This window comes from Engystomops pustulosus, chromosome 5, assembly GCF_040894005.1.
Source record: "Engystomops pustulosus chromosome 5, aEngPut4.maternal, whole genome shotgun sequence".
Taxonomy (NCBI): domain Eukaryota; kingdom Metazoa; phylum Chordata; class Amphibia; order Anura; family Leptodactylidae; genus Engystomops; species Engystomops pustulosus.
In genome coordinates, this window is record NC_092415.1 from 156,565,294 (window position 1) to 156,591,065 (window position 25,772).

A 25,772-nucleotide genomic window follows, 5' to 3' on the forward strand; every position below is an offset into this window, starting at 1 on the left:
CGTGGCCCTCGACCTCACCAGCAAGGACCTCTAGGGGAGAAAATTCATCACATGGGGTCACCCCTACTGCTGGTGTGTGTACATCGGCCTCAAAGGGTTCGGGGGCCAAGGCCGGACACACCTGATGTCCATTGTCTGCAACAGTTCCTGAGGTGGGTCTTCGGCTCCAGAGGTCCCAAAACACGGGTAAGTCTCTGCCGATAATAGCCTCATGGAAAAGGGTCCCCACCACCCCCACTTCATGGGTAACAGAACCACAAGGGGTATGTAGGTTGATGACGGCAGTGGGATATTCGCGAGTGTCCCCATGTATACATAACACTCCCACTTTCCGCCCGCTGTACAGTCCAGGGTCAACCAAAGTTCCCCGCACCAGGGTGACCAGACTCCCGGAGTCTAGCAAGGCTTCCACTGTGTGACCACCGATTGTGACCATGCATACTTGGGGTTCTGCATCCGTGACTGACTCCGCCGACAGAACCGGTCGGGCAAACAGCGACACTCGCCGGGCCTGGCTGCAGTCCATTGGCTCCACTGACAGTGGACAGTTGGCAGCAATATGGCCCATTTCATGACACCGCCAGCACTGGATACGGCCATGACCTCTGTCACGAGCCTCACTGGGTTTCTGGGTATCCACGCCCCCCAATGAACCCCAACCTGACATGTCTCCCCTTTTCCGCAGTAGCAGTCTTACCGGCTGGTTTGGTGACCCTGTCACTGGCACTGCTTCGTGAGGGAGAGGTAAGTAGAAGGTCCTCCGTAGCCCGATACCTCTCTACAAGGGACACAAGATCCTCAGCTTTTGTGGGGCCGGCCTGCCCAACCCACCGCTGGAGCCGAGAGGGCAGAGAACGGGTGAATTTGTCGAGGACCACTCTCTCTACCATCTGTGCGGGGGTGCAGTCCTCTGGTTGCAGCCACTTCCGGACCAGATGGATCAGGTCATGCATTTGGGAGCGTGGGGGTAACTTTTCTGAGTAAGCCCACTGGTGGACCCGGCTGGAGCGGACTTGAACGGTGACCCCAAGACGAGCCAGAATCTCCGCCTTTAGCTGGGGGTACTTACGGGCCTCCGTCTCACTTAGGTCGTAGTAAGCCTTCTGCGACTCGCCGGTCAGGAACGGTGCCAGGACATCTGCCCACTGCTCAGCCGGTAACTCCTCTCGCTCAGCTATTCGTTCGAACACCGTGAGATAAGCCTCCACGTCGTCGGTCGTCGCCATTTTTTGCAAAGCCTTCTGTACCGCAGCCCGTGTGGAATGCTGGACCACCGGGTACCCCTGCAGACCAGTACGGGACCCCTCAGCAGTCGTCGCCTGCGGTGCTGCCATCATGCCAGAAAACTTCTCCATCAACAGCTGGAACATGGCTCGGGATTCTTCCTGCTGCTGGCGGGACCTCTCCTCCTGCAGCTGAAACATGGCTTGCTGCTGGCGGTGCCTCTCCTCCTGCTGCTGGATCATGGCTTGCTGCAGCTGCCGATTAGCCAGGGACTCTTCCTGCTGCTGTTGCCGATTAGCTCTGGCCTCCTCCTGCTGCTGGCGGGATCTCTCCTCCTGTTGCAGGAGCATGGCTTTAATAAAGTCCTCCATCTTGGCTTTATCCTGCACTTTGCCTGCTGCTTTCACCCAGGCCATGCAATGTTGCAGGATGTAGCGAGCCTGTCGGGTGTATGTCTTTTGAACTGCCCGCAATCCGAAGCACCATATGTGGGGATTTGGCCCAGTAGAGACCGTGGGAGCGGGGTGCTAGGATGCAGTTTCAAGACAGGGACACCAGGATACAGTCCAAACAGGTCTCGCCTGCGTTTATTGCAGCAAAATAAAACCAGCCTTTACATACAGGTATTTAAATAAACAAAAGAAAACCTACCCGTCAGGGTGCTAACTATACAATGAGTCCACTAACTCACGCTAAACAAAAATCACGTGGCTGCTCCAGACACACAGGTCAGAGCTGTGTCCTCTCAGCCTCCTTCCACAGAGAGACAACCCACTCAGCTCTGCTGAGTCCTTTTATCCAGGCTAATTAGGCTGCTCCCATCACCTGTGTCCAAGGTGCTGGACAAACCCACCTCAGCACTAAGGCCTTGCATAGAAGCAAAACCTAGGGGAAACATACCGCCCATCCACAGTTAACCCCTTCAGTGTCTCACACAGTGAATTCAGAGAAGTCATATACTGAAGACTGAATTCCACATCTACAGCCTCAAAAGGGTTGTCACAACTTACTCACTTCTGAGAACCCCACCAATCATGGACCTACAGTAATCCAGAGAACGGGAATCTGGTTCTCACTTACTGGTGGAACAGCAGGTCTAGTATGCATCCTGCTCCTCTATTCAATTATATCGGACTAACAGATATAAGGGAAGTTACATAGATATAGAAGTTACATACATATAGAAGCTTCCATATATACAAAGACGATTAGGATGAAAGTCATACCTAAATAACTATATTCAATGTATTGAAAGGAGTAACTAATACTATGTACAAAGAAGGGTCATTATAAAGCCTATAGAGGTCATATGCACATTACTAAAGGGTGAACTAGTAACCGTATATAGCAGGGTAGGAGTAGACACATGAGGTTGGTAATGTGGTAATATACCTGTGGTGATAAGGAACCGGTATATTATATAAACCGTTATATTACTTTAGTACGTTATGTCCAATGTAAATGTGTCACAGCCAGTGAGGTGTAAGATAATTCAAGTATTCTGCTACCTAAGGGTGCAGACTCTTTTATCAAATTCTTATAGTGAGAGAAATAAAAAAGAAAAAGAGAGAGTAACCTGCCGCAGTGAAGTTAGCTAGTTCGGACAGGCCAACCATCTAATGTGTATGATGCCAACAGCAGATGGATAGCCAAAGAAGGATTGGACTTGTGGATTTTTTACAACTACCAGTAGAGGTGTCAAGTAGCACCTTATTTTATTCTTCCTATTGAGAACACATGTAAACTAGCTGAGCATGCATGTGTATAGTATCAGGAGGAATAACTGTCCGCTACATGAGTGTTACATTGGATGTTTTGGACTTGTATTTATAGGACTAGTTGTAATATAATATATTTTATTAATTACAGTGAAACCTCTTTGGGCAGACCTTATTTTAAAGACATCTTTATAGGGGAAGCTTTCATATATAAAGGTAAAAAAAAACACTGAAAAACAAATTATTCTGGTGATGGGGTTTTCTCAAATAGGTGGTCTTTAGGGGAGCTTTCACTGTATATCAACATGAGGTTTTATACATTTTAAGGTACCCTATTATAGTGTTTTATGGAGGCTTCATCACAGTGTTTAAGGCAGCTTCTTGGTTAGTTGTGGGGAGATCCGGTCTATTCTAGCTATGCCCCCATTTAAAGGACATCTTCCATAAGTTTTACTGGTAGACTAGACCTACTAACCACTTTTTGAGGAAATATTCTTCTCGGGTCTTTTTTTTTTACTTTATATGCGGCAATTTCTGCAATATTAAGTTATAAAAATTATGCTAATCAGTCTGGAGGGCTCCGGCTATGTCACTGGGGCGCCTTACAGTGCCTTGTGTTATAATTTATTCACTCCCCGTTACTCTACACCTGGTCCCACCTGTCAGAAGTGCTTAGAGCAGGTGATGTCAGGGACTAGGCAGGACTTGTAGAATAATGGGGTTGTGCCCCAGACTAATTACCATAATTTTTAATTGTATGTAGATACTACAGGTATACAATTCTATGCAGATATTACATGTATATGATTCTATTAAAATACTACAGGTATACAATTCTATGAAGATACTACAGGTAGATACGATTCTCTTCAGATACTAGGGCATGTAAAGATTTCTGCTGACTAGGACAATTGTTAATGAGGCCGAGTCAGGTTTTTCCACCCATCAATTCCCTGTCTTATTGGAAGCAGAAAAATAAAATCTATTTGATGTACTTTCCTGTGATGGGATGGATCTATGTAATGTATTTTCCTGATTTCTGCTGAAAACGATACTATGAGAACATTTCTTTGCAGACTATTTCAGTACATGATACATATACCTAATGCACAGAATGGTCCTTGTCTCACTGCAGACAGGCTGTACATGTGTGAGTAGTGTAATACTATCGTATATAGCAATGACTAGCTCCTATTAGTCTTAATTTGTTACAACTGTATGAGCACTCAGCTAAAGATAAAATCTAGAAGTCAATGAAATGTGGAGAAGATAGCTTCCATTTCCTTGTGTGTGTGAAGGGATTTTCCCGTAAAGTGCATCCATGGCCACATCCATCCCCCAGGCAGCATCTTCTGACGCCACGCCTTAAGAATCCATCCCTGGAATTGTCAGCGCCGCTCCGGGGTTCCAGTCCCAGTCTGCATGATGCTCTGGAATAAACCACCACGCACCTCGTCTACGTGGGGAGAGGCACCTCCCATGGGGTGGTTTCACATACCAGAGCATCTCTGGTTCCTCCCATTTAGCCCCCCTGCAATTCTTGAGAAATGGCAGCGTCCACTGTCTTACAAATTCCCCCTCCCACGTGCTGCCTGTGCTCTGAGTGCCTGGGTGTAGCAAGTGCATGGGCAGCAGCAGCCGCACTCTCATCCTCATCCTCCTCCTGGTCCTGGCTGATGCTGCATCTCTGAACATCACGCCGAGCTCTTGTCTGCAGTCACAAGGTGAGCCCACAGCCGGACGCTCTGACCTTCCCTCCTCCTCTGTGTATTCCCCTTTATCCTTACTTTCTATACAGTCTATTCATCCAGCTGTGACATGACAATTAACTCTGTCTTAACCTCAGTCATCCAGCCAGGCACTTTTCACATTGCAAAGCAATTCTTTGTTATATCACATTCTGCTGTTTCCGCCCTAATGGATATTTTTAGCCTGGATCTGAATCTCACCTCTTGTTTAATAATCTTATGTTTCCCGAAAAAACAAAAAAACAAAAGAGCCTCCCTTGTTGGGGAAGTTAAAAATCTGGTAATATAAATGAACATTTTGGCTTGTTTGCGTCAAACTAAGTGAAAAAAAAAATATTATTAAACTTATTCAGCTAAGATTGTACTGAAATGACTTGTATCGTTAGATGTTTTTAGCTGATTTTTCTTTCGCTATTGGTTGTATACTATGTGTAATGTACAGTGATGTTTAATGTATTTTGATCTTTGCAAGTGGTCTTAAAGGGACGGGAGATATTGCACTGCAGGAAGATAGAGGGGCTTGCGCTGGAGCTGTCATGCTCCCAGACCGTGTTCTTCTTACTGCAGACTAGAGAGCTGTGGAAGTGAGTAGTAGATGATCTGGGCGTGCCATAGGAGACATTGAAGAAGACCTGCTCATGTGGTGGCGGCACAGCACTGTCTGGACTAAATGTCTGCTGACTGTAAAATGAAGTTAGGCGTAGGCAGGGAGGGTGACTTTCACCTAGCAGTGCTCAGTCACTGAGACCTACATGAGATATGTGCTGCCCACATGTAACATTATATACAGTCAGAGCATCCAACTAGAGGAAGTACATTGTGATGAGCATGATATTTTATAACCTTATTGATACATTTAAGGATCAAGTTGTATTATTTCTTATGATCAAAGGATTTTTTTATTTAAAAAAATACATCACAACAGGAAAATTGGAATTAAAAAAATAAGCTCTAAGGTAAAAACATTTGGTAAAGCTTTATCATGTTAAGTCCTCAATGAATATTACATATATTGTAGTCATAGAAATTTCCTTCTCCACCACGGTGCTCCCTGGTGAATATTTAAAACACATGCAAATGTAGCCTTTTACCATTTGCATTAGTAGACATTTTCTTCGTCTCTACCAGCCTAGTTGGAGAAAATGGATTTAGGGCCTAATTATAATTGGGTGTATTTCTGGTTTCAACATAAAAGGTAATGAAGGCATAGAATAACAGATCATTTTATGTAGATGCAAGGGGCTGTCTGTAGACGAAGGTGGAACCATAGTGATGATGTTGGAAACCTGATTTGGTAAATATCAAATATCATATAGGTCCAGAGCACGTGTATATTGTAGTTTCTGTCATATACAGTAAATGTTTTGTGTGAATTTTCCAGTGTGGCACCTTCTTATGCACAGATAGCCATGGAGAACATTCTAGAATTTGGATACACACGGTTAATAATTGGTCAATCATACTGCTGGAAAGATAACATGGAACATTGGATTGACTTATTCGGATTCCCTGCCAGATTATATTGCGGGAAGCTAATGATTAGTATGTTGCCTAGCAACCAAGGTTTCTGTGACCAAGCTGACATTGAGCAAATTTTGTTATATTTCACTAAGGATCTTAGATGACCTTCAGATTGACTGGATAGTGTAAGAAAATGCAAAAGGCGTGGACACCTAGGTCGTTGCGAATCCAATATGGCCGCCAAACCTTTGGTGGTCCAAACTGGCTGTATGACATAGGAATTGAGAAACCTTGAAAGTAAATATCTTCTTCTATCTTTCAAATATATAACATCCCAATCATGTTGGTTAAAGATAATAGATATTTATGATTGGATTGTCTATGCATCTGTCTTCTACACAGATGGTATTGAGCCACTCCCTTGTGCTTTATGCTTCAGGAAATTTTGCTGGCATGTGATTGGTTGTAGTCATATTCAATATTGTATTTTTGTAATGAAAAATTATAGATATAGACCATATTTAATTTCGAATTCTTATGACGTATTATTTTAGCCCTGCAATACCTATATCTATTAACCCTTTATGATTCTATTGACATTTACAACCTTGTGTATTGATATATTAGAAGCGGATACTCCACTTTTGGGGGATTCTTAGCGGTAGTTAGGTAATTAGACTTGGTTATCTGTGCATACATGGTAGTTACAGATGTGTTTTTGTTGATCCTTCAGTGACTCATATTTGCCGGACGACTGAGCAATGGCGACTTCGGTATTTACTCATTTTGTTTTTCTAGTTTGCAGTGATATCCATGTTCTGTATAAGGGGTGTGAACCATCACAAGAAGTTATGCTTAAAATTGATATTTCAGGATCATAAACAATGCATGGAAATTGAAAGGAATAGAAATATATGTATATATATAATATATGTATGTATATATATATATATATATATATATATATATATATATATATATATAAATTATATATTTCCCTGTATGTTCCTACTCTCTATGTTTTTTTTTGTAGATTTATGATCTTGGTATTGCAGTTATGAGTATGTTCATACATACGATTATATAATTATATTGCTTTTATTGCAGTGGAAACAGTTTGTCCACACGAGGTAAAAGGAAGGCGCCCATATTAAACCAAAAGATCTCATTTTCAGTTTTTGGATGTATTTGTATACTGTGGTTTATAGAATGATGTCTTTATTAGTGATAAGGACTAAACGTACATTCTGTTTGACGTCAGTATCCTACTTCACCTGCCTGTGTGGGAGAGACATAATGAGCAATGCAGTACAAAGCTTGGAAGAACTGCAAGATGTTTCTGCCCAAGATCTCTATATGACCATGTGAAATTAGTCTGTAATGAAGCTTCAGAATATAGATATAGTCATGAACATGTAGGTCTTTTATCACCTTTACTTATAAAAAGCTTACATTAGAACATATTTCTATATATGAGGTAAAATTTAGGATTTGGCAAATCCCAGATTTGCTCTTATGTAATATTGGCACTAAAAACTGTAATATTCACAAAGCCTTATGGCCTTTTTGGTCTGATAGTATCAGCGGATCTCAAGAAAGATAACACAACAGGTTAATCTGGTTATATGGGGGTGATTTTCCTGTAGAATATGACTGAAAAGCTTATATTTCCTATATGATTTAGTATTACAAGCTAAAAGGCATAGCAAAGTCTACATCAAATATGTCTTGATAAGTCACATATATAAGACATATAGCAGCAAGATCCAGGCCTTTCAGGGATGTATTTGTATGATGTCAAGTTTTAAGTTCTTACTTTGATTTTTGATCATTCTTGGTGTTCTTGGTTGTTCATTCATTTTGTATCTTCTTTTCCCTTTGGTGTCATAAATCATTTACTTTTGTTCCAAACCTTTTTTATAATGTTAATCACCAAAAGAGATTTTTGTGCCCTGTCATTTATGAGTTGTCTCACAAATTCTTACAATTATATATTTTTATGTTTGTTTTTTCATTTCATGCTATAAAATGACATCTGTATTTGTCGTCCGGTAATAATTAATTTCTCTGTGGAATTTACAGTATTTTTTTATTTGGTTTTGGAGTTATAGCAAATGCTCATTTTGCCAAAAATGCATCTCATAAAATGAAGTGTAGATAGCAACAGGTTTACTATTCTTAAATTTGGTGAAAAATCTGTAGCGATATGTTATGAGTGTCAGCATGTTAATGGATGATTCATTTTGTGCAAGGAGTTCTGCTATTTGCTTCAGCACAGTAAGAATACATGCAGCATCTTGGGTGGGGCACGTTGCAGTATTCAACTGTGTGTTCTGCTGGGAGAGGAAGGGGAAACGCACTGAAACTGTTTGAGCATTGTCATTTATGTTAACCTTTAATAGGCAGATCCCGTGAGCTTCTCAATGATCATCTTAATATATCTATACAATATATTCTTCCCTTCTTCTCTCATTCAGAGCAACAAGTGTTTTTTCGGATTACTTATCTGGGTAAAATATTGAAAGATGTAGACATTTTGAGTGTTATACCTTAAAAAAAGCAAGAACAAAAGCCATTTACAATATTTGCTTGAAAAGTCACTTAGTTACTAAAAAAATGTAAATGACTTTACTAAATAATATATAAAATATAAAAAGGTAAACTAGGTAAAAGGTAAAATAATTTCTGGTGCTTTGATAGATGTTTTCTCAACTATGGCTCCTGAATTTTTTTACAATTTTTTTTTTTGCTATTTTTGGTTGGAGTTTTCTTTTCTTTAGTTTAGTTACATATATTGCCATAGTTTCATTTGTTTTTATTTGTTCTACAATTACAAAAACTGCAGTTAACACAAAAAATCCCTTTTTAATATACTATTTTCTTGTACAACCACTAATTTATCTATCAACTTTATAGGATTTATCAAATACTGTTTCTAAAAATTGTTTGCAAATATTTAACTAAGATTAAAATTACTTCAAACATTTGTGTTCTGTTTCACAGATGTTTCTGTAAAAACAAGGTTTCATTTCCATTGCTAAATTTAAGTAATTTTAAGAAATAAAGTGGTGTTAAATTAAAAAATGGCAATTAAATACATACTTATTTTACACACATTAGAACTAGTTTAGGCAAATCAAACATCAGACCTGATTTCATTAGTCGAAATGTTGAAATGTATGATGTATACAAGATACAAACTGCAGAAACTGTAGAACCATAGAAATTTTAAGAATTAATATATATGTCCTTACTAATTTAAAAGTTAAATTTGAATTAAGAAACTGATTAAGAGCACTTGTTGACCCACCCAAATACATAATTATATATATATATATATATATATATATATATATATATATATATGTGTGTGTGTGTGTATATATATATATATATATACCCGTACAGAAGATGCTATAATAATACATTACATATTAATTTTGCCCAAAATTGGCAAAGTTTGAAGAACAAAAAAAGCTAGAAACATTTAAAATAATAAAAATAATAAAACAGATTATTGCAAAAATGCAACATATTTTACATTGATTTTCTGTCCAGCATCTTCTAGGTCTTTCCAAAAGTTTACTGTGAAATTGAATTCGTTCTAAGTATTTTATCATTGATTGCACTTTTTTATTTTTTGTGATAAAACTTTTTCAATGCACTGTGTAGAGCAATTCCATCTGTAAAAGAAATCATAATGGCATCATAAGTGCCATTAAGATATTTTAATAAATGTATACATTTATATATAAATAGGAATTAAAATTTAGTTTAAAAAAATGTAAAAATTCCAATTTAAGTTTGACGATGGTATGTAGATAGTAGTGACTATATGTAATTATTTTCTCATTAAATTGCTATGGACGTAGCACCATGTATTCTTGAATTACTGAAGCATAGCATAGGTTAATGTAAAATGTCAAATTGCTCGATAGGGTGTGGCTTGCTGTACAGAAACTAGGAATGGGAGAAAAACATGTCTTTGTTCATGCAATCTGCAATACAGGTAAACCTTTAGATATTTAATTCATATGCACATCCAGGCGGTGTTCTTAACCGATATAAGCACCTCTATCATCACTGGATATTGGGAGTAGTCTTTGAATAAACCGATAGCTCTTGATATTGTCTGACAGCTGTTGATGACAAATACAAAGCATAATAAATCAAATAAAAATAGATAGTAAATTTTAGAAATCTGTTACTAATCGTATCAGTATTCAGTTTTGTATATAGTATTGTATTCAGTATGCCAATAAACCTGTATGGTTTGCACATGCTTGAAGTAAAGGAACCAGTAATATAAGAAGGGGTCAGCTTTTAATACAACGTGATACACCATAATGAACTGTGATATATTGTGCGATATTACATTTGTGTACCTAGTTGGCAGAATTCTTGTCAATACGACAAACAAGATCATTACACTACAGTTGTATTCTACAATATGTGATTCTCTCCTATATACTGATGCCTTTGCAGTGAGACACTACAAGTGCTTAGTTCTGCAGACAATGCATATGCTTTCAATTGCTCCCCTGCTGTGCAGGATTCCTTATAAGCCTGTTAGCAGAACCAGACCACGCAGCTCGAGTGCTTGTGTCAGTAGGTTCTGTACACCTTACAAGAATGACAGCAATGCACACACTGCAAGTTTTCCTTGTCAATCTTTCATTCTATAAAAAGACCAAAAAAAATCCCTTTCAGCTCTGTTACCTCCTGGAGAGAACTAATTTTCCAGCAGTCAAGCTCAATCTGGATAAATAATTAGACAGAAAGAAGGACAAAGATGGTTGTGTCAAAGATGTTTCTAATTTATTACTCTATTTAGAAGCATAGAACTATATAGCGAGACATAGAGTACGTATATATGCAGAGCTACAGATGAGGCCTACTTCTGTCACAGTGACCTATAGAAATGATCATAGGCTAGACATAGGTCAAGGTGCTGCACACTGAAAGGGTTAATTATACTAAATAATAAGATAAAAAGGGCAGCATTGTGATTTGTGATATCAATATATATTTCACATTCTATAAATTCAGTTTTAATAAAAAATGCATATGTCTAGCCTACTTCTTATAATGATATTATTATAATAATCAATAAATATTCATTATGTAATAATAATAATAATAATTCTAAGTAATAACAAATACAGCAATATTATTCCTTATTGTTAAATGTGCTCTATATTCCATAGACAAAACTCTTGCCGTCATACTACATGCAACATACAACAAACATGTTAAAGTATGTTACATAAAGGTGGACATTGCTTTCAGACAACAAGCCTGGCAGTTTAATAATGTGTTACTCCCTAGGGACTCTCACTGGTGTCTGTCTTGAGAATGGATGGTCATCGTATAGAAAATGCAAACACCTAAATCTTTTATACAGAAAGACATGACAGTGCATATGTAGCATCCCTTTGTAACTAGTCATCATACGTGTGGAATGAAGAGCACATTTGCAGCACTAGGCATGGTATACATGGTGAAGACAAGAACAAGGCTGGTGGTGCATACATTAGTCTTTGTGCATGTGTAATGGCAGGCGAACAAGCATATGAAAGAAAACAAAGCAGTAGAAAAAAAAATTAGCACACAATGGCTGATGCCTGAGCCCCTAATCAAGCCTTGCTCTTTCAGGCAAGCGGCCATGCAAGAGTTAATACAGAGATGCAGTTCTTCTCATTCCCAGCAGTACCTGCACAACACCCACATAGGGATCAGATAAAAATAGGTCAGCGTCTCAAACGGTGGGTCTTCAAACACATGGTGCTTGACTGCTCTACACCTACCGAGTCTGAACGTTCCCCTGGGGAAATCCTGGATTTAATGGAAATAAAATAAGAATAAAAGAGGGGTGGGAAGGACGAAAAGCATCCTTAGGAAGCCTCAGCAACATTCTTTATTCCCAGTCTGCCTTCTTGATGTGAACTGCAGTCTGTTCCTCTGCAGACAGGAATTTACCGCGTGTGCTAGTCAGAGGAAATTGCTGCAAGGATTCACGTTCTAGCCGTCTGTCCTGCCTTTAGCCTTGATTTCCCAGTCGGAGAATCAGCATTTTAACTTCTTATCAGCGCCTTGCATGCTGCTATGTGTGTCACGCCATCCTCGCATTGCTGCATCTTTAAATAAAGAGTCTGCTTCCTCCACCCCACCCTCCTTATATGATCTTGCCTTCTTCAATATCCTATATGTGCGGTGGCAGCTTTAATGGCAAAGGAGTCTTTGTCTGCCTCACTGCTTTAATGCAGATATTTGCTGCCTTGCATTGATTTCTTATTGGCTGGTGAATCTATACCACAAATGGGGGGGGGGGATGCAGTTCCTTATTGCTGCCGACAAAACAGATCCAAATGCATTTAGAATTTTCTTGTTTTATCTTTTTCCATATTCAATAAAGGAGAGGAGAAAAAAGGGTCACTTTTGATGTAATGGAGCCATTAACATGTATTAATAATGCAGACGGGGTAAGTAGCTGGTACTGGTTCTTCTCCCACAGGGAAAGAGGAGGGAGGAGGATTGAACGTAAAACAGATGTGCACTAAATCATCGTTGAACCGATGGATGACACTGTCCATGGGAGGTGTCCCAGTGACTCTTCAGTTTATTTTATGCAGCAAACCGGTTGCTCTACTGTAAGACACTGAGTATGGCGGTAGCCAGCCATAATGCAGAGGAGAAAGCAGAAATGGAAGCAATGATGAGGCCTGCCATATTAACCAAGTGAACTATTGGGTTCTAGATTACTAAGGATTGAAGAGGTTAAGAATTATCTTGCCTGCTTTTCATAGGTGAGCTATAGAAAGGCGGTTATACTTTCTCACTTATTTACTCAGTTATCAAGTGTTCTGCTTAGGGAGGATACATTTTCGATGTTGATTCGGTTATATAAACGTTTTAACTGAGCACAGGTAAGGATTTGTGTTCCTCGTCTAACCTTGATCAATAGAGAATGAAATGTTTTATGTATTTCTCTACGTGCTTCATACATGAAATTATTTTATGCCGTTATACTTCTTTTTGTTTAATAGGCTCATTTTCCAAATAAACGGATAAGCTTACCGGTAGTGGCTTTCCTAGATCAGAATGAAAATATATTATATGATGAGAATTTCTATTAGACTATCATTTTATACTTTTCAAGGTTTTATAGCTATGTATCTGGTTAGGAGAAGGAATGTTAGACCTAAAGCATAGTAAAGAGTTAAAAATGATAATTTGATGAAAGTTGCAGATTCTTCATAGTTGTCATATTTCCTATTAAAATATGAATTTCAATTTTTTCTTTTGTAATGCACAATTTGCAAGTGTTTAAATATTTTGTTGATCGGGGCAAGATTTACAGTGTATGATATATGTACTGCGTATCTGCATATATAGAAACACATGGGAACCTCCATGATGCTAAATGGCGACTACAGCAACACACAGTTTTGGAAATCCTAGCAGGTGGTTGAGTGCTACGGTATTTTAAAGGTTAGCTTCTTGGATATGAATATTAATTTGGTGACCTGTAAAATTTACATTTAAAGGAATTATCCAAGCAACCAGTATGTATATTGGTCTGCTGAAACCTACATTTCCTTCAATTTGATTTCATACACTCAACAACGTAATGTCGCTGCAGCGGCTTACAGCAAGTTATCTATGGGTGTGAGAGAGTGAGACAGACAGACTGACAGACATACAGAGAGAACAGAGTCATCCCCCCATGGGAGATGGTGGGGGTAGGGAGTAGGGACAGAGACACAGGTGACACGTTGTTGCTTAGTGCTCCATCCACCTTCCCCCCCCCAGAGCATTCAAATAAACTTTATTATATATAGTGAAATCCTGGGACTGCCCCTCACAATCTACATAAACATGTGACTTATGACATAAGAGAATGCATGATGCCATATATGTCCTTTACATAAAGCTGATGATAAAGCTAGAATGTGTAACTAAATATAAAAATAGTCTTTAGTGATGGGGGAAGTCTTGCAGAGTCCAGCTACAGCTGTCATTTACAAAGTTGTATAATGTCTATTCTTGTCAGAGGTCAACGACCTAAGACAGCCAGCACAAGGCAATAATTGTGTTCACATAAACTTATTACATTATTATTTTATTTGCATTCACATTTCCTCCTTTTGAACACATTTATTGCCTCCTTATGTTGTTGCACCCAAACAGCTACTTCTGGCCGGATCCCCCGGACCAGGACACTCGAACGTCATTCACCAGTTGGGCCACAACCTCATAAGGAAATACTAAAACTCTGGAACTCTTGCAGACCAGTTATTTCACTATATCTAAGGGATTGTATCAAATATATTATTGAAGTAGGGTGATCTTCTTATGCGGCGCCAAACTCCAGAAGTTCAAGGGTCACATCATCTGACTTCAGAAAGCTTTAATCATCTCCCCTTGGACTCTGCTGAGCTTGGACCACAATGGACTTGTACTGTTTCAGCATCTTCAGCTGTTGCTTTAAGTTACCTTACACAAAAGCAAAACACAAGCTTAAAAGACAGCAAAAACAGCAAAAATACATATCCCTATAATCAATAAATTTAAAATCCCTAAATTGATTAATCCCTCAAGGCCACCACCAGTTGAGTAAACAAACTGAGACAGGACGGTCACCAGAAATTCTCATCCTCTACTAAGTTAGATGGTTGATATTTTTCCTTGACCTTTAAACTTGCTCAACATCATGTTAGACCCACAAAGACCAATAGGATCTATATATAACTGATAGAACCCACCACCTGGCACATGTCATACTACTAGAAAATACACTACTTTTAACAATACTATGCCAGGTCCAAATAATTTAACAAAAAAAACTACTTCCATAAATAGGAAACACTTAGAATAATAATAATTATATTTTACCATGGTCACATGATGTTTAACAAGCTTATAGCCCCAATACTCCTACAGAAATTAAAAAGGCTGACATATAAACATCAGACCAGGTTTCTCATCTGGTTTTCCTGATTTCTCATCAGTTGACAAACATTTCTCATTAGTTAACACACATTTGTCATTGCCTCCTGAACTCCAAGCTGGATGGTCTAATGCAGTCTTTCCACCTTCCCACTTCTCTTCAGACTAAGGAGTGTGGAAAGCCTGACCTCTATATCCAGAATATTTAAAACATTCAGTTTTGAGTGAAGATTGTACCTTTTCAGTAAACACAATATCTTTATCACTCTTACCGGTACATCTACCTTCTGTCCACCTGAGAAGAGATCTGCACAGACCAGAGCATCCTTATACTTACCAACCCATGACAGTCTCAAGTTACCCTTTGCAGTCGCTGAGATGTGTAAGCTGCTCTCTCCATGTGTCTTTCTGTCACAAATCTGGCAGCATTGCTAGATCCCAGGGTGACCCATCATCATGCAAACATAGTCCTTGTCCTGACACTTGTCCCTCCATCCACAAACTAAACCATTATGGAAACATAGTTCTAGGCAGACACTATTTTATTCCTGCTCCCATCACTCCAAGATACACTGAAGGCTTCCCAGTGCTTCCTCTCAGCCATTGGGATCCATCCTTGCAGCTCATCTAACACGACTACAGGACCTTTATCCTCCACAGTCATGAAGAGACCATATCCTATGGGAAAGATAGAGCAGGGAAGCAGCCTCAGCTGCCTCATCAGATAACATATGTGTGCCCACACCTTGGTAATACATAATACAGAGGTAGTGTCAGGATCTCAAACACTCATCAACATTCATCATGAGATTTCCTGAGGACCCAGCAAGGTCTTACATCTCCAGACTTGACCATAACCACAATACTAAAGACACCTCTTACCAGCTTACATGTATCAGCGAATGCCCTCAGCTCCCCCTACTTTTACAGGGCAGGAGTGGTTCTCTATCCCAGCTGTCAGGGTAGTAAGAAGATCTCTGATCTAGTAGATTCCTCAGGACATAATCTACAAGACAACTTTAAGTATCAGTTAGACAATGAGCAATGTAGTCAACCTGTGTACTATGAGAACTTTCTGTGACCAGTCTGTATTCTATCCCACAGTCCCATACGTCTGTCATTCCTTATTTAACCATATCATATCTCCCGTCTTTTTGGACCCTGAATATGTAATATAGCAGGGTACAAAACACACTACTATGATATAAAAACAGAATTAAATCAAGGAAGGGTTTCATACTCAATGAGACAGACAAATGTTAAATAGGAAACTGCGTATCTCAATAACTTACAACTAGACTAAAACATAATTGTTGATAATATTTGTTTGTGGCCTTGCAAATCAATATAAGAAGCAATTTGAATAGCTCAGGTAATAAATAAGGAAAAAGTGGTATATGAACAAATACAAAGTAAACATTTAGTGAAGATGCATAAAGAAACCATTCTTCCACAATAGTCTCAGACAGACTCTATGTTGCTATTACTTTATGATCCACACACAAGTAAACTTCGCCTGTTGTAGACAACAAATAAGAAATACAAATCACTGTATGTGACAGCTGTCTGACATCACAAGTGAAACAAATTACACCAAAAAGGGTACTGCAAAATACATTTAACATAAATAGACAATGGGCCCACAAGACACTTATGACACATTTATCACTGGAGCTCCAACAACAACTACACAGAATTAACACAGAGAACAGTTAGTTGTTGATCACATATAAACAAATAAAACAAAGACATTGCCAAGATCTTAATTGCAAATGTATTCTTATAATTTACCTTATACATTGGATGACTGGGAAGGCCTTTACCCAGGCACCAAAAACCATAAGTAATACAGTTCCTAACATGAACAATAATACATTGACTCTACACTTAAGTGACATTTAAACAGACACCAAAAATGTGACATAACCTATTCTTAGCCCCAAATGGTCACAGATGTCACTTTGCTCCTGTCAATCAATTGGCATGGTTTTTTTCCAACATTCCACAGCATGCACATAACTCCAGAAGCAATGGCATGCACCTAAAAATAGGAACATCAAATTTTTACATCCACAAAAATGCACATGCACAATAACACAAAAACAGACAAAATGCACACAGAATGCAAAATTTAACTGAGCTCATTTATTGTCACGTGACCTGGTACCAGTTAACCAATTTGAAGGATATCCATTACATTTTACATCAAACATTTTCAACATATTGAAATTACAAATAGAAAGTTCTCTCTTTTAACTCACATTACCTGGAAAAAAACATAAACACGTTAATTCACTCATACTATTTCCAGATAAGGCACAATTCTTAAAGTTGTTAAAAGTTACTGTTAGTTCATTCTGTTGTGTCTCTCCAAATCACATCACTTAAATCTCTAGTTCCCAGGGGCCGCATCTTTTAACCGCTATAATTCTAAATGGACTCAGCCCATGGTATCTGAACCCATTCTCTAACTCCCTTCTCCACATTGTTCAGTAACTATTTCTGCTGCCGTAGCTCCCCACCCTCTGTGGTCATCTCTGCATTAGCTCTAGACCCCGATATTCCCATACTACCAGTCCGCACCTTACCTTACAGGCGCAACTAATTAAACAAAAGAGGCTGATCAAACCCCCCATATCGGCAATCTTCCCACTATCCGACACCTAGAAATCAGTAATCCTAATTTCCACTGGATCAAGTGTCTAGCATCAACTTGTATACCGCAGCTGGTTAAACTACCACCAGAATCTGCTAGGCTCCATGCAGAAGGCCTTAAACAACATCAATGAGTTACTTATCATATGCAGGAGCACTCAAAACAATCTATCCTATGTTACACTGGCCCTTGGAGCATTGCCTAGCTCGTACTCCAGTACTTCTTAACAACCTGCATCACTTTCACAATTTCACACAAAGTCTATCTTTCCCCCGGCTGGGCGAGCCTCACATGGGTCTCGGTCCAGATACCGCGAGGGAACTAACCCGACTCATGGGGCAGAAAACCTGTGTCTTTTCCCTTTACTCTCAACACAGGGGAAGAGAGACTATCAACAGGTTTCTGTCACTTCTACAAGGATCAACTTGCCTTCTGATCTCAACACACATGAAAAGTCACTAGACTCACTGCGCCCGAACGTACTGCATGGAAGTGAGTAAAGAATCTTTTCAGGGGTGTGTTTCTTGAGATCACAATTCAAGCGCTCCCTTATCTCAATCACACGTCACTCACTCACTCATGTAGTCAGATTTCTTATTCTAACAACAATTAAACATACACAACTATACATATGCACAACCCATAGAAAACTATATTACCTACTAAATATCAAGAAAACAATACCTGGACAGCAGCCAATACAATTGTGTTAATTGTCTTACTCACCAGTCCAATAGTGTGATTCCCTGTTGTCCTGTTAGCCACTGCCCGCCATGAATTATTTCTTTTGGTTCCTTCCATAATCGCGGACGAGAGCCCCCAAGTAATGTCGTTGCAGCGGCTAACAGCAAGTTATCTATGGGTGTGAGAGAGTTAAACAGACTGACAGACATACAGAGAGAACAGTCATCCCCCCCATGGGAGATGGTGGGGGCAGGGAGTAGGGACAGAGACACAGGTGACACGTTGTTGCTTAGTGCTCCATCCACCTTCCCCCCCCCAGAGCATTCAAATAAACTTTATTATATATAGTGAAATCCTGGGACTGCCCCTCACAATCTACATAAACATGTGACTTATGACATAAGAGAATGCATGATGCCATATATGTCCTTTACATAAAGCTGATGATAAAGCTAGAATGTGTAACTAAATATAAAAATAGTCTTTAGTGATGGGGGAAGTCTTGCAGAGTCCAGCTACAGCTGTCATTTACAAAGTTGTATAATGTCTATTCTTGTCAGAGGTCAACGACCTAAGACAGCCAGCACAAGGCAATAATTGTGTTCACATAAACTTATTACATTATTATTTTATTTGCATTCACAGTAAGGGTTGGTGAACAAATGTGTGAATTTCTACCCAGGACAAGTTTAAGGGAGTCAAGCAACACATATTCCATTAGATAAGACTGATCCTCTTGTATGTGTCATCTAATGAAACTATTGATTTATTTATCTATGTTTGCAATTTCCTTTTCACATTCCTTTGTTATAGTAGATTGAGCAATAGGAATCTACAGAGGTGGAAGGGTGTAGAATGGATTCTGAAAAATTGGACTATTTAAAAGAAACATAGACACTAATAAATTTTAGTTTGTCAATGAAGATATAGTTGGATATTGTGCTACTATAAATCAAATCAGTAGTTTCACAGCATTGACTATAAACATGGTATTGAGGTGTTGATTCAGTAAGATAAAAATTAATTCAGTATAGTCATTTCAAACTTAGATTTTGGTGCAGAAGATCGGATAGTAAGAAAACACACTGGTCCCACCCACTTTCTCAAGTGTTCCTAAATGCGGCTAGCAAAATTCACCATTTCTCAGCATTGAAGGGATCATTTTTACTTTCCATTATGGCAGCGTGGGGGAAATATGCTGCCATGGTTTGCAATTGCTATTTATGGACCTCTACATCACAGTGCCCTACTAGACATGTCTGAAGGGCCTAATGTATAAGTCACATTCTGCACCAGTATTAATCACTGGTGCACAAAATGCCAGAATTAGTATCATTTTAGTAATTCTGGCACATCAGAATTCTGGCAGAATTAAAATCTACACCAGATCTGAGTTGGGGTAGAATTCAGATACTGTCTGCACTAGTATTTTGGTGCAGGTTATAGTAAATTTGGTTGGTCAGTGTTTTATCATTTTTAGAATTTGGTGGAGGGTTTCAAAATAAAAAGCTGAGTAAATCCTGATAGGACTCCTAGTAAGGGAGTCCTTATTACCCAGCCCACACACAGTGATTAACAGCCTTCCGGGTGTACAAAGTAAAACAGGGAAACCTGTTATCGGATTTGCTAGTCTTTAAAATCCAGACTCTATCCTAAGGCCAAGCGACAAGGTGTGTAATAGCAGCAGGTCAGCCCCTGCCAATTTGCCAGCGGATCTCCAGCAGCAATTTACAGTTCCAACATAGTTAATGGGATTTAAAGAAAACCTGTCACCAGAAGTTTACCTGCACATATTGCACAGTGCCTTGTGTTACTTTCATTTCATGTGACCAGGGTGATGTAATCTTAGGTCCTATTCCCTTTACATTTGCAGAATGTACGCCATGTATGTATGTGATCACATGAAATCGCAGAATGTCTCCATGGGGGCATCGAGAGGAGTAGAAATCCATTGAGGCAAGCTGTGATTTCATGTGATAAAATATGTATGGAGTAAATTTTGCAAATGTAAATGGTATAGGATCTTAGATGACATCACGCTGGTCACATGACATGATGTGCTAAATTGTTAGGAGGCATAAGCCATGAGGAGGAGTCGAAGGAAGGGGCTGGCCGGACATGGCCCCTCTGATGCCAGACAGGATAGTATCAAGTTGAATTATGAGGATGTAAGGTAAACAATTTTAGCTAAAAAGGGGTGTCAATTAGTTAATCAGGCTTTTTTTTTTATTAATATCAATAACAACAAATACAAAACAAATTCAAATACATCTAATTTCCATATGATACCCTATAGTGGCAGTGCTACCTCTATTTCTTTCCTTTATATCCAAAACTACTTTAATTTTAACACAGCTTCATGAGATACATCGAATCACAAATATCCCTTACTCCCACCCCATCAACACCCCCCCCCTCTATACCGATGGGAAGAAAGAGAGAAGAAAAACAACCCCAAACACATTCCCATTTTTTCCTTCCTTCCTTTCCCTGTCTTCTGAAACAAACCTTTTCGCATTGCTTAATCTTGTTAACCAGTTTAATCCAACCTTCTTTAGGGATAGCTTCTGCATTCCCCCAGTTTCTGGCAATACACACTCGTCGCAGGCGCATAACTCTATGCACCAATTGCTGTGACCGTTGATCTAATCCGCATCCCTCCATATCTCCCAAAATAGCAACCCACATTCTTGGGATGATTTTTGTTCCCAAAAGATTCGAAATATAGGCAAAGATCTCCTGCCAGAACTCTCCGATTATCGGGCAAAACCAAATGACGTGAGAAAAGTCTGCTTCTTGCCCACCACACCTCAAGCACTCAAGCATCTATTGTCAAAACAGGCTCCCTTTAAATTTATGCTGTTCAAAGAATTTTTTGCAATGGGTGGTTTCTGCAGCATAATATGCACATCAGACATTCTACTGCAGTTCCGCCCTGGAAGGTCCTTGTCTAAAGCTCCAATGATGGCAGTACATTACCATGGTCAGTAGTGAAATATGTTGCACAGATATGATGCTTCCCCACAGAATGGCAGCACCCATTTGTAATCATGATTACAGTTCAACACTGATATTTTAAATATGAGTCCTGTCCCAGCACTGTGGTCTGTCTGTGAAATCCATCCAGGAAAATACAGCTGATGAATATATGCCTAAAACATCACTTTTATTTTCAACTGAAGTTCTAAAATGTTAAAATCAAATCCCACATTGAATTTTAAAAATCATCACATCTCATACCTGTGTGCTCAATACTGTATTGTTCTCTTATGGTTCTTTGGCTTCTATTTCCGCTAGAGGCAGTCGTGCAGAATAGAGTAGGTTTAATATATGGTGTGTTGATCATCAGAAATGACAATGATAAAAAACAGAGGCTAGGAGGTGGAATTGGATTATAATTGAATGATAATCACCGTGGGACCTCGGTGACTGACCCTAGTAGGCCCCATACACTGCGGATTTCTATTTCAACCTAATTGCCTTAACTTGGAGCCACAGCCCTAAACAGCTGATTAGGGCTGTAGCCCTGAGGTTAGGCTATTAAGGTGAAACAGGGACCCTATACAACCCAACCTTGTTGTACTAAGTTGTGAACTTCATCCAGTACACAGTCCATTTTTTACAGTGAGAGCACGGTTGTGTGCTGTAGGCCTAAAAGATCCTACGCTGCCTCCTGAGAACTTTAAACAGGGCTAGTCTTTATCACAGCAGTCTAGGGCACACATGGCAGATACGATACCAAAGCGGACCACAGCAAAAAATGAAGTGGTGGTTAATATTTTGCAATGCAAAGGATTGAATACCCACAAGGTGCATTTGCAGCTATCATTGACTGCAGATTCCGAACCAGTAACAATTTTTTTAAAGCAACATATGGATAGAATCTGTGTGTATCCCATCCATAATGACTGCAGGTTGGTCAACGCTGATGTGATTGGCAAACCCAATCACATCACCTACAATGTGATCCCTACTAAGTTAAGGAAACCCATATCAGATATACCACATTTTAATTTACCAAAATTTTAATTGTTCATATGTACAATACTAACTTTACTTCTTGCAATCTTTGCAACCTTTTTTTAGTACCTTGCGTCTTTATATTCATCACCCTCCATGGCAATTTTTTTTCTAATTTTGCTCAGATTCAGATAGTATCAGTTCTACACTAAAAACCAAGGGAATCCCATGCAGAGTCATGCATTTTTTTTCAACTTTACCTTTTGCCCTCAGACTTGCCTTTTAGAACATCATATTTCACTTCTCTCACCCATCTTGATTGTAGAAATCTCTGTGCACAGGATTTACCTCTGGTAACTAACTTGGTTGAGCATAACAAAGGAAAGTGTGGCCATATCATATCTGAAAGAGTCACAAATACAGACTTTAATGTACAAATGGAAAGTATGAAAACTTTTGCCTTACTTTTTGCACTAAGCAAAAACAATCAATTCTCTAATTTACTATAATTAGCTATCTGCAGGTGTTTAGCAGCTAGCAGAAGTTTTACCTTGCCCCCAAGGCTTATCTCCATTTGCCATGCTTTCTGGTTGCCAAGGTAAACTATATAGTATAGCTAGAGATGACAGCCGGCTTTTTGAGAGGAGCTGTAGAGCCTGTAGAGATGTCACAAGCATGTGACCCATTACATGCTTCAGGTCGGCCAATTACAAACAGGCTGTCCTACATGATTTAAAAGTACTTAGTTTGTTGCAAACGACCTTCAGTGAGGTCTCAAGCATGTGACTCATCACATGCTTCAGATCGGCCAATTACAAACATGCTGTCCTCTTTTGGCTTCAGTGGGGTGGGCTTATGTCACAACCAAGAAGTGCCTACCCACATCAGGAATAGCTGAATCTGAATATAATGGTATATACACTCACCGGCCACTTTATTAGGTACACCTGTCCAACTGCTAGTTAACACTTAATTTCTAATCAGCCAATCACATGGCGTGCATTTAGGCATGTAGACATGGTCAAGACAATCTCCTGCAGTTCAAACCGAGCATCAATATGGGGAAGAAAGGTGATTTGAGTGCCTTTGAACATGGCATGGTTGTTGGTGCCAGAAGGGCTGGTCTGAGTATTTCAGAAACTGCTGATCTACTGGGATTTTCACGCACAACCATCTCTAGGGTTTACGAGAATGGTCCGAAAAAGAAAAACATCCAGTGAGCGGCAGTTCTGTGGGCGGAAATGCCTTGTTGATGCCAGAGGTCAGAGGAGAATGGGCAGACTGGTTCGAGCTGATAGAAAGGCAACAGTGACTCAAATCGCCACCTGTTACAACCAAGGTAGGCAGAAGAGCATCTCTGAACGCACAGTACGTCGAACTTTGAGGCAGATGGGCTACAGCAGCGGAAGACCACACCGGGTGCCACTCCTTTCAGCTAAGAACAGGAAACTGAGGCTACAATTTGCACAAGCTCATCGAAATTGGACAGTAGAAGATTGGAAAAACGTTGCCTGGTCTGATGAGTCTCGATTTCTGCTGCGACATTCGGATGGTAGGGTCAGAATTTGGCGTCAACAACATGAAAGCATGGATCCATCCTGCCTTGTATCAACGGTTCAGGCTGGTGGTGGTGGTGTCATGGTGTGGGGAATATTTTCTTGGCACTCTTTGGGCCCCTTGGTACCAATTGAGCATCGTTGCAACGCCACAGCCTACGTGAGTATTGTTGCTGACCATGTCCATCCCTTTATGACCACAATGTACCCAACATCTGATGGCTACTTTCAGCAGAATAATGCGCCATGTCATAAAGCTGGAATAATCTCAGACTGGTTTCTTGAAAATGACAATGAGTTCACTGTACTCAAATGGCCTCCACAGTCACCAGATCTCAATCCAATAGAGCATCTTTGGGATGTGGTGGAACGGGAGATTCGCATCATGGATGTGCAGCCGACAAATCTGCGGCAACTGTTTGATGCCATCATGTCAATATGGACCAAAATCTCTGAGGAATGCTTCCAGCACCTTGTTGAATCTATGCCACGAAGAATTGAGGCAGTTCTGAAGGCAAAAGGGGGTCCAACCCGCTACTAGCATGGTGTACCTAATAAAGTGGCCGGTGAGTGTATACCAGATATATCTCAGGCTAGGAAGAAGCCAGCAGCATTTTACAGATATCATTGAAATTGTTATCAAACTCTCTTTCCAGCTGTGCTAAAACTATTTTTTGTGAGGAACTTTACAGTTATGCTTTAAGTAAGTTGAAAATCTCCAAATTCTGCACATTTCAGCAGGTTTGGCAGAGATGACTGGTTTATAATATATCATCTTTAGGAAGTAAGGATTGTCCTGAGGAAGATTCAATATATTGCTTTATTGTTTCTATGCAACAGCCCCAGTTAAATTGTAGCTTTTTATTTTTCTATTTTGATGTCTAAGATGTAAAGCAGTGGCATTAGACATCACAAAAACAGGTCACTTTTTAATACAGGAGTCCATGCCAAACTGATGGATTTAATGAACTTCTATCAAACATCTCACTATAAAGCTTTACAATAATATTCCTGTCTGCGTCACCTATAAGATGACAATATGGCTGTTTCGCCAGTCAACTGGGAAGCAAGGCTCCTATGGGTCCTATGACCTCCGTGACATCCGAAATCACTGACCAAGACATCATGTACATATTTTAAAAATAGGCCTTACAGGATGTTTCAAGGTCCTTCAAAGAACTTGTAACTGAACAGACAGCCGACAGAAGGGACCACTATGCTGTCTCAAAAGGATTGGTTCCAGTACCATATGTAGGCAGTGAAAGTCAAACCATTTTTAAAAAAATGGACTTTGTGGGGGCCCACAATTTTCATACAGCCCAGCGCCCATGGCAGACTTAATCTGCCACGCTACAAGGCAAACATCAAAAATGCTCCAAGGTTGTTGTATTTATAATGACTACCACAAATAATCAATGTGTTTATATAGTATTGTTGAATGCAGATCCTTCCACCTCTACAGTATGACCTGCCTCTCTGCGTGACTTTTAATACGGCAAATTTCATCAGAGTCACAACCTGCTCCATAAAATCACTGACAAGAGAGAGTAGAATCCCATTAATCTTAATTTTTAACGACATGAGACTATAATATTATTTGTTTTTTAAGAGGTTTGGCTCATATGCTATCATCTTGCACAGGTTCAGCCATAAAACAATGATTTTGGATTAATGTCTACTTTTAATAAAATTAATCACAGTAGTTATTGATATGATTCTTAGCAATCCTTTAGGGGGACACATTAGGTTTGATGTGGGTGATACCATCAACTAATACAATGTATCAATATTACATTATTATGGTATGATAGTACAA

The 25,772-nt window shown here is 39.5% G+C and overlaps 1 long non-coding RNA gene across 1 annotated transcript in view; it reads left to right on the forward strand.

Annotated features, from left to right (window-relative positions):
- The first annotated feature begins 4,552 nt into the window (after window positions 1-4,552).
- LOC140134218 (uncharacterized) overlaps window positions 4,553-25,772 on the forward strand; it is a 48,606-nt gene continuing 27,386 nt past the window's right edge. Inside the window, exon 1 of the long non-coding RNA XR_011856134.1 lies at window positions 4,553-4,666. This is a non-coding gene — a long non-coding RNA (uncharacterized lncRNA). The remainder of the gene's footprint in view (window positions 4,667-25,772) is intronic.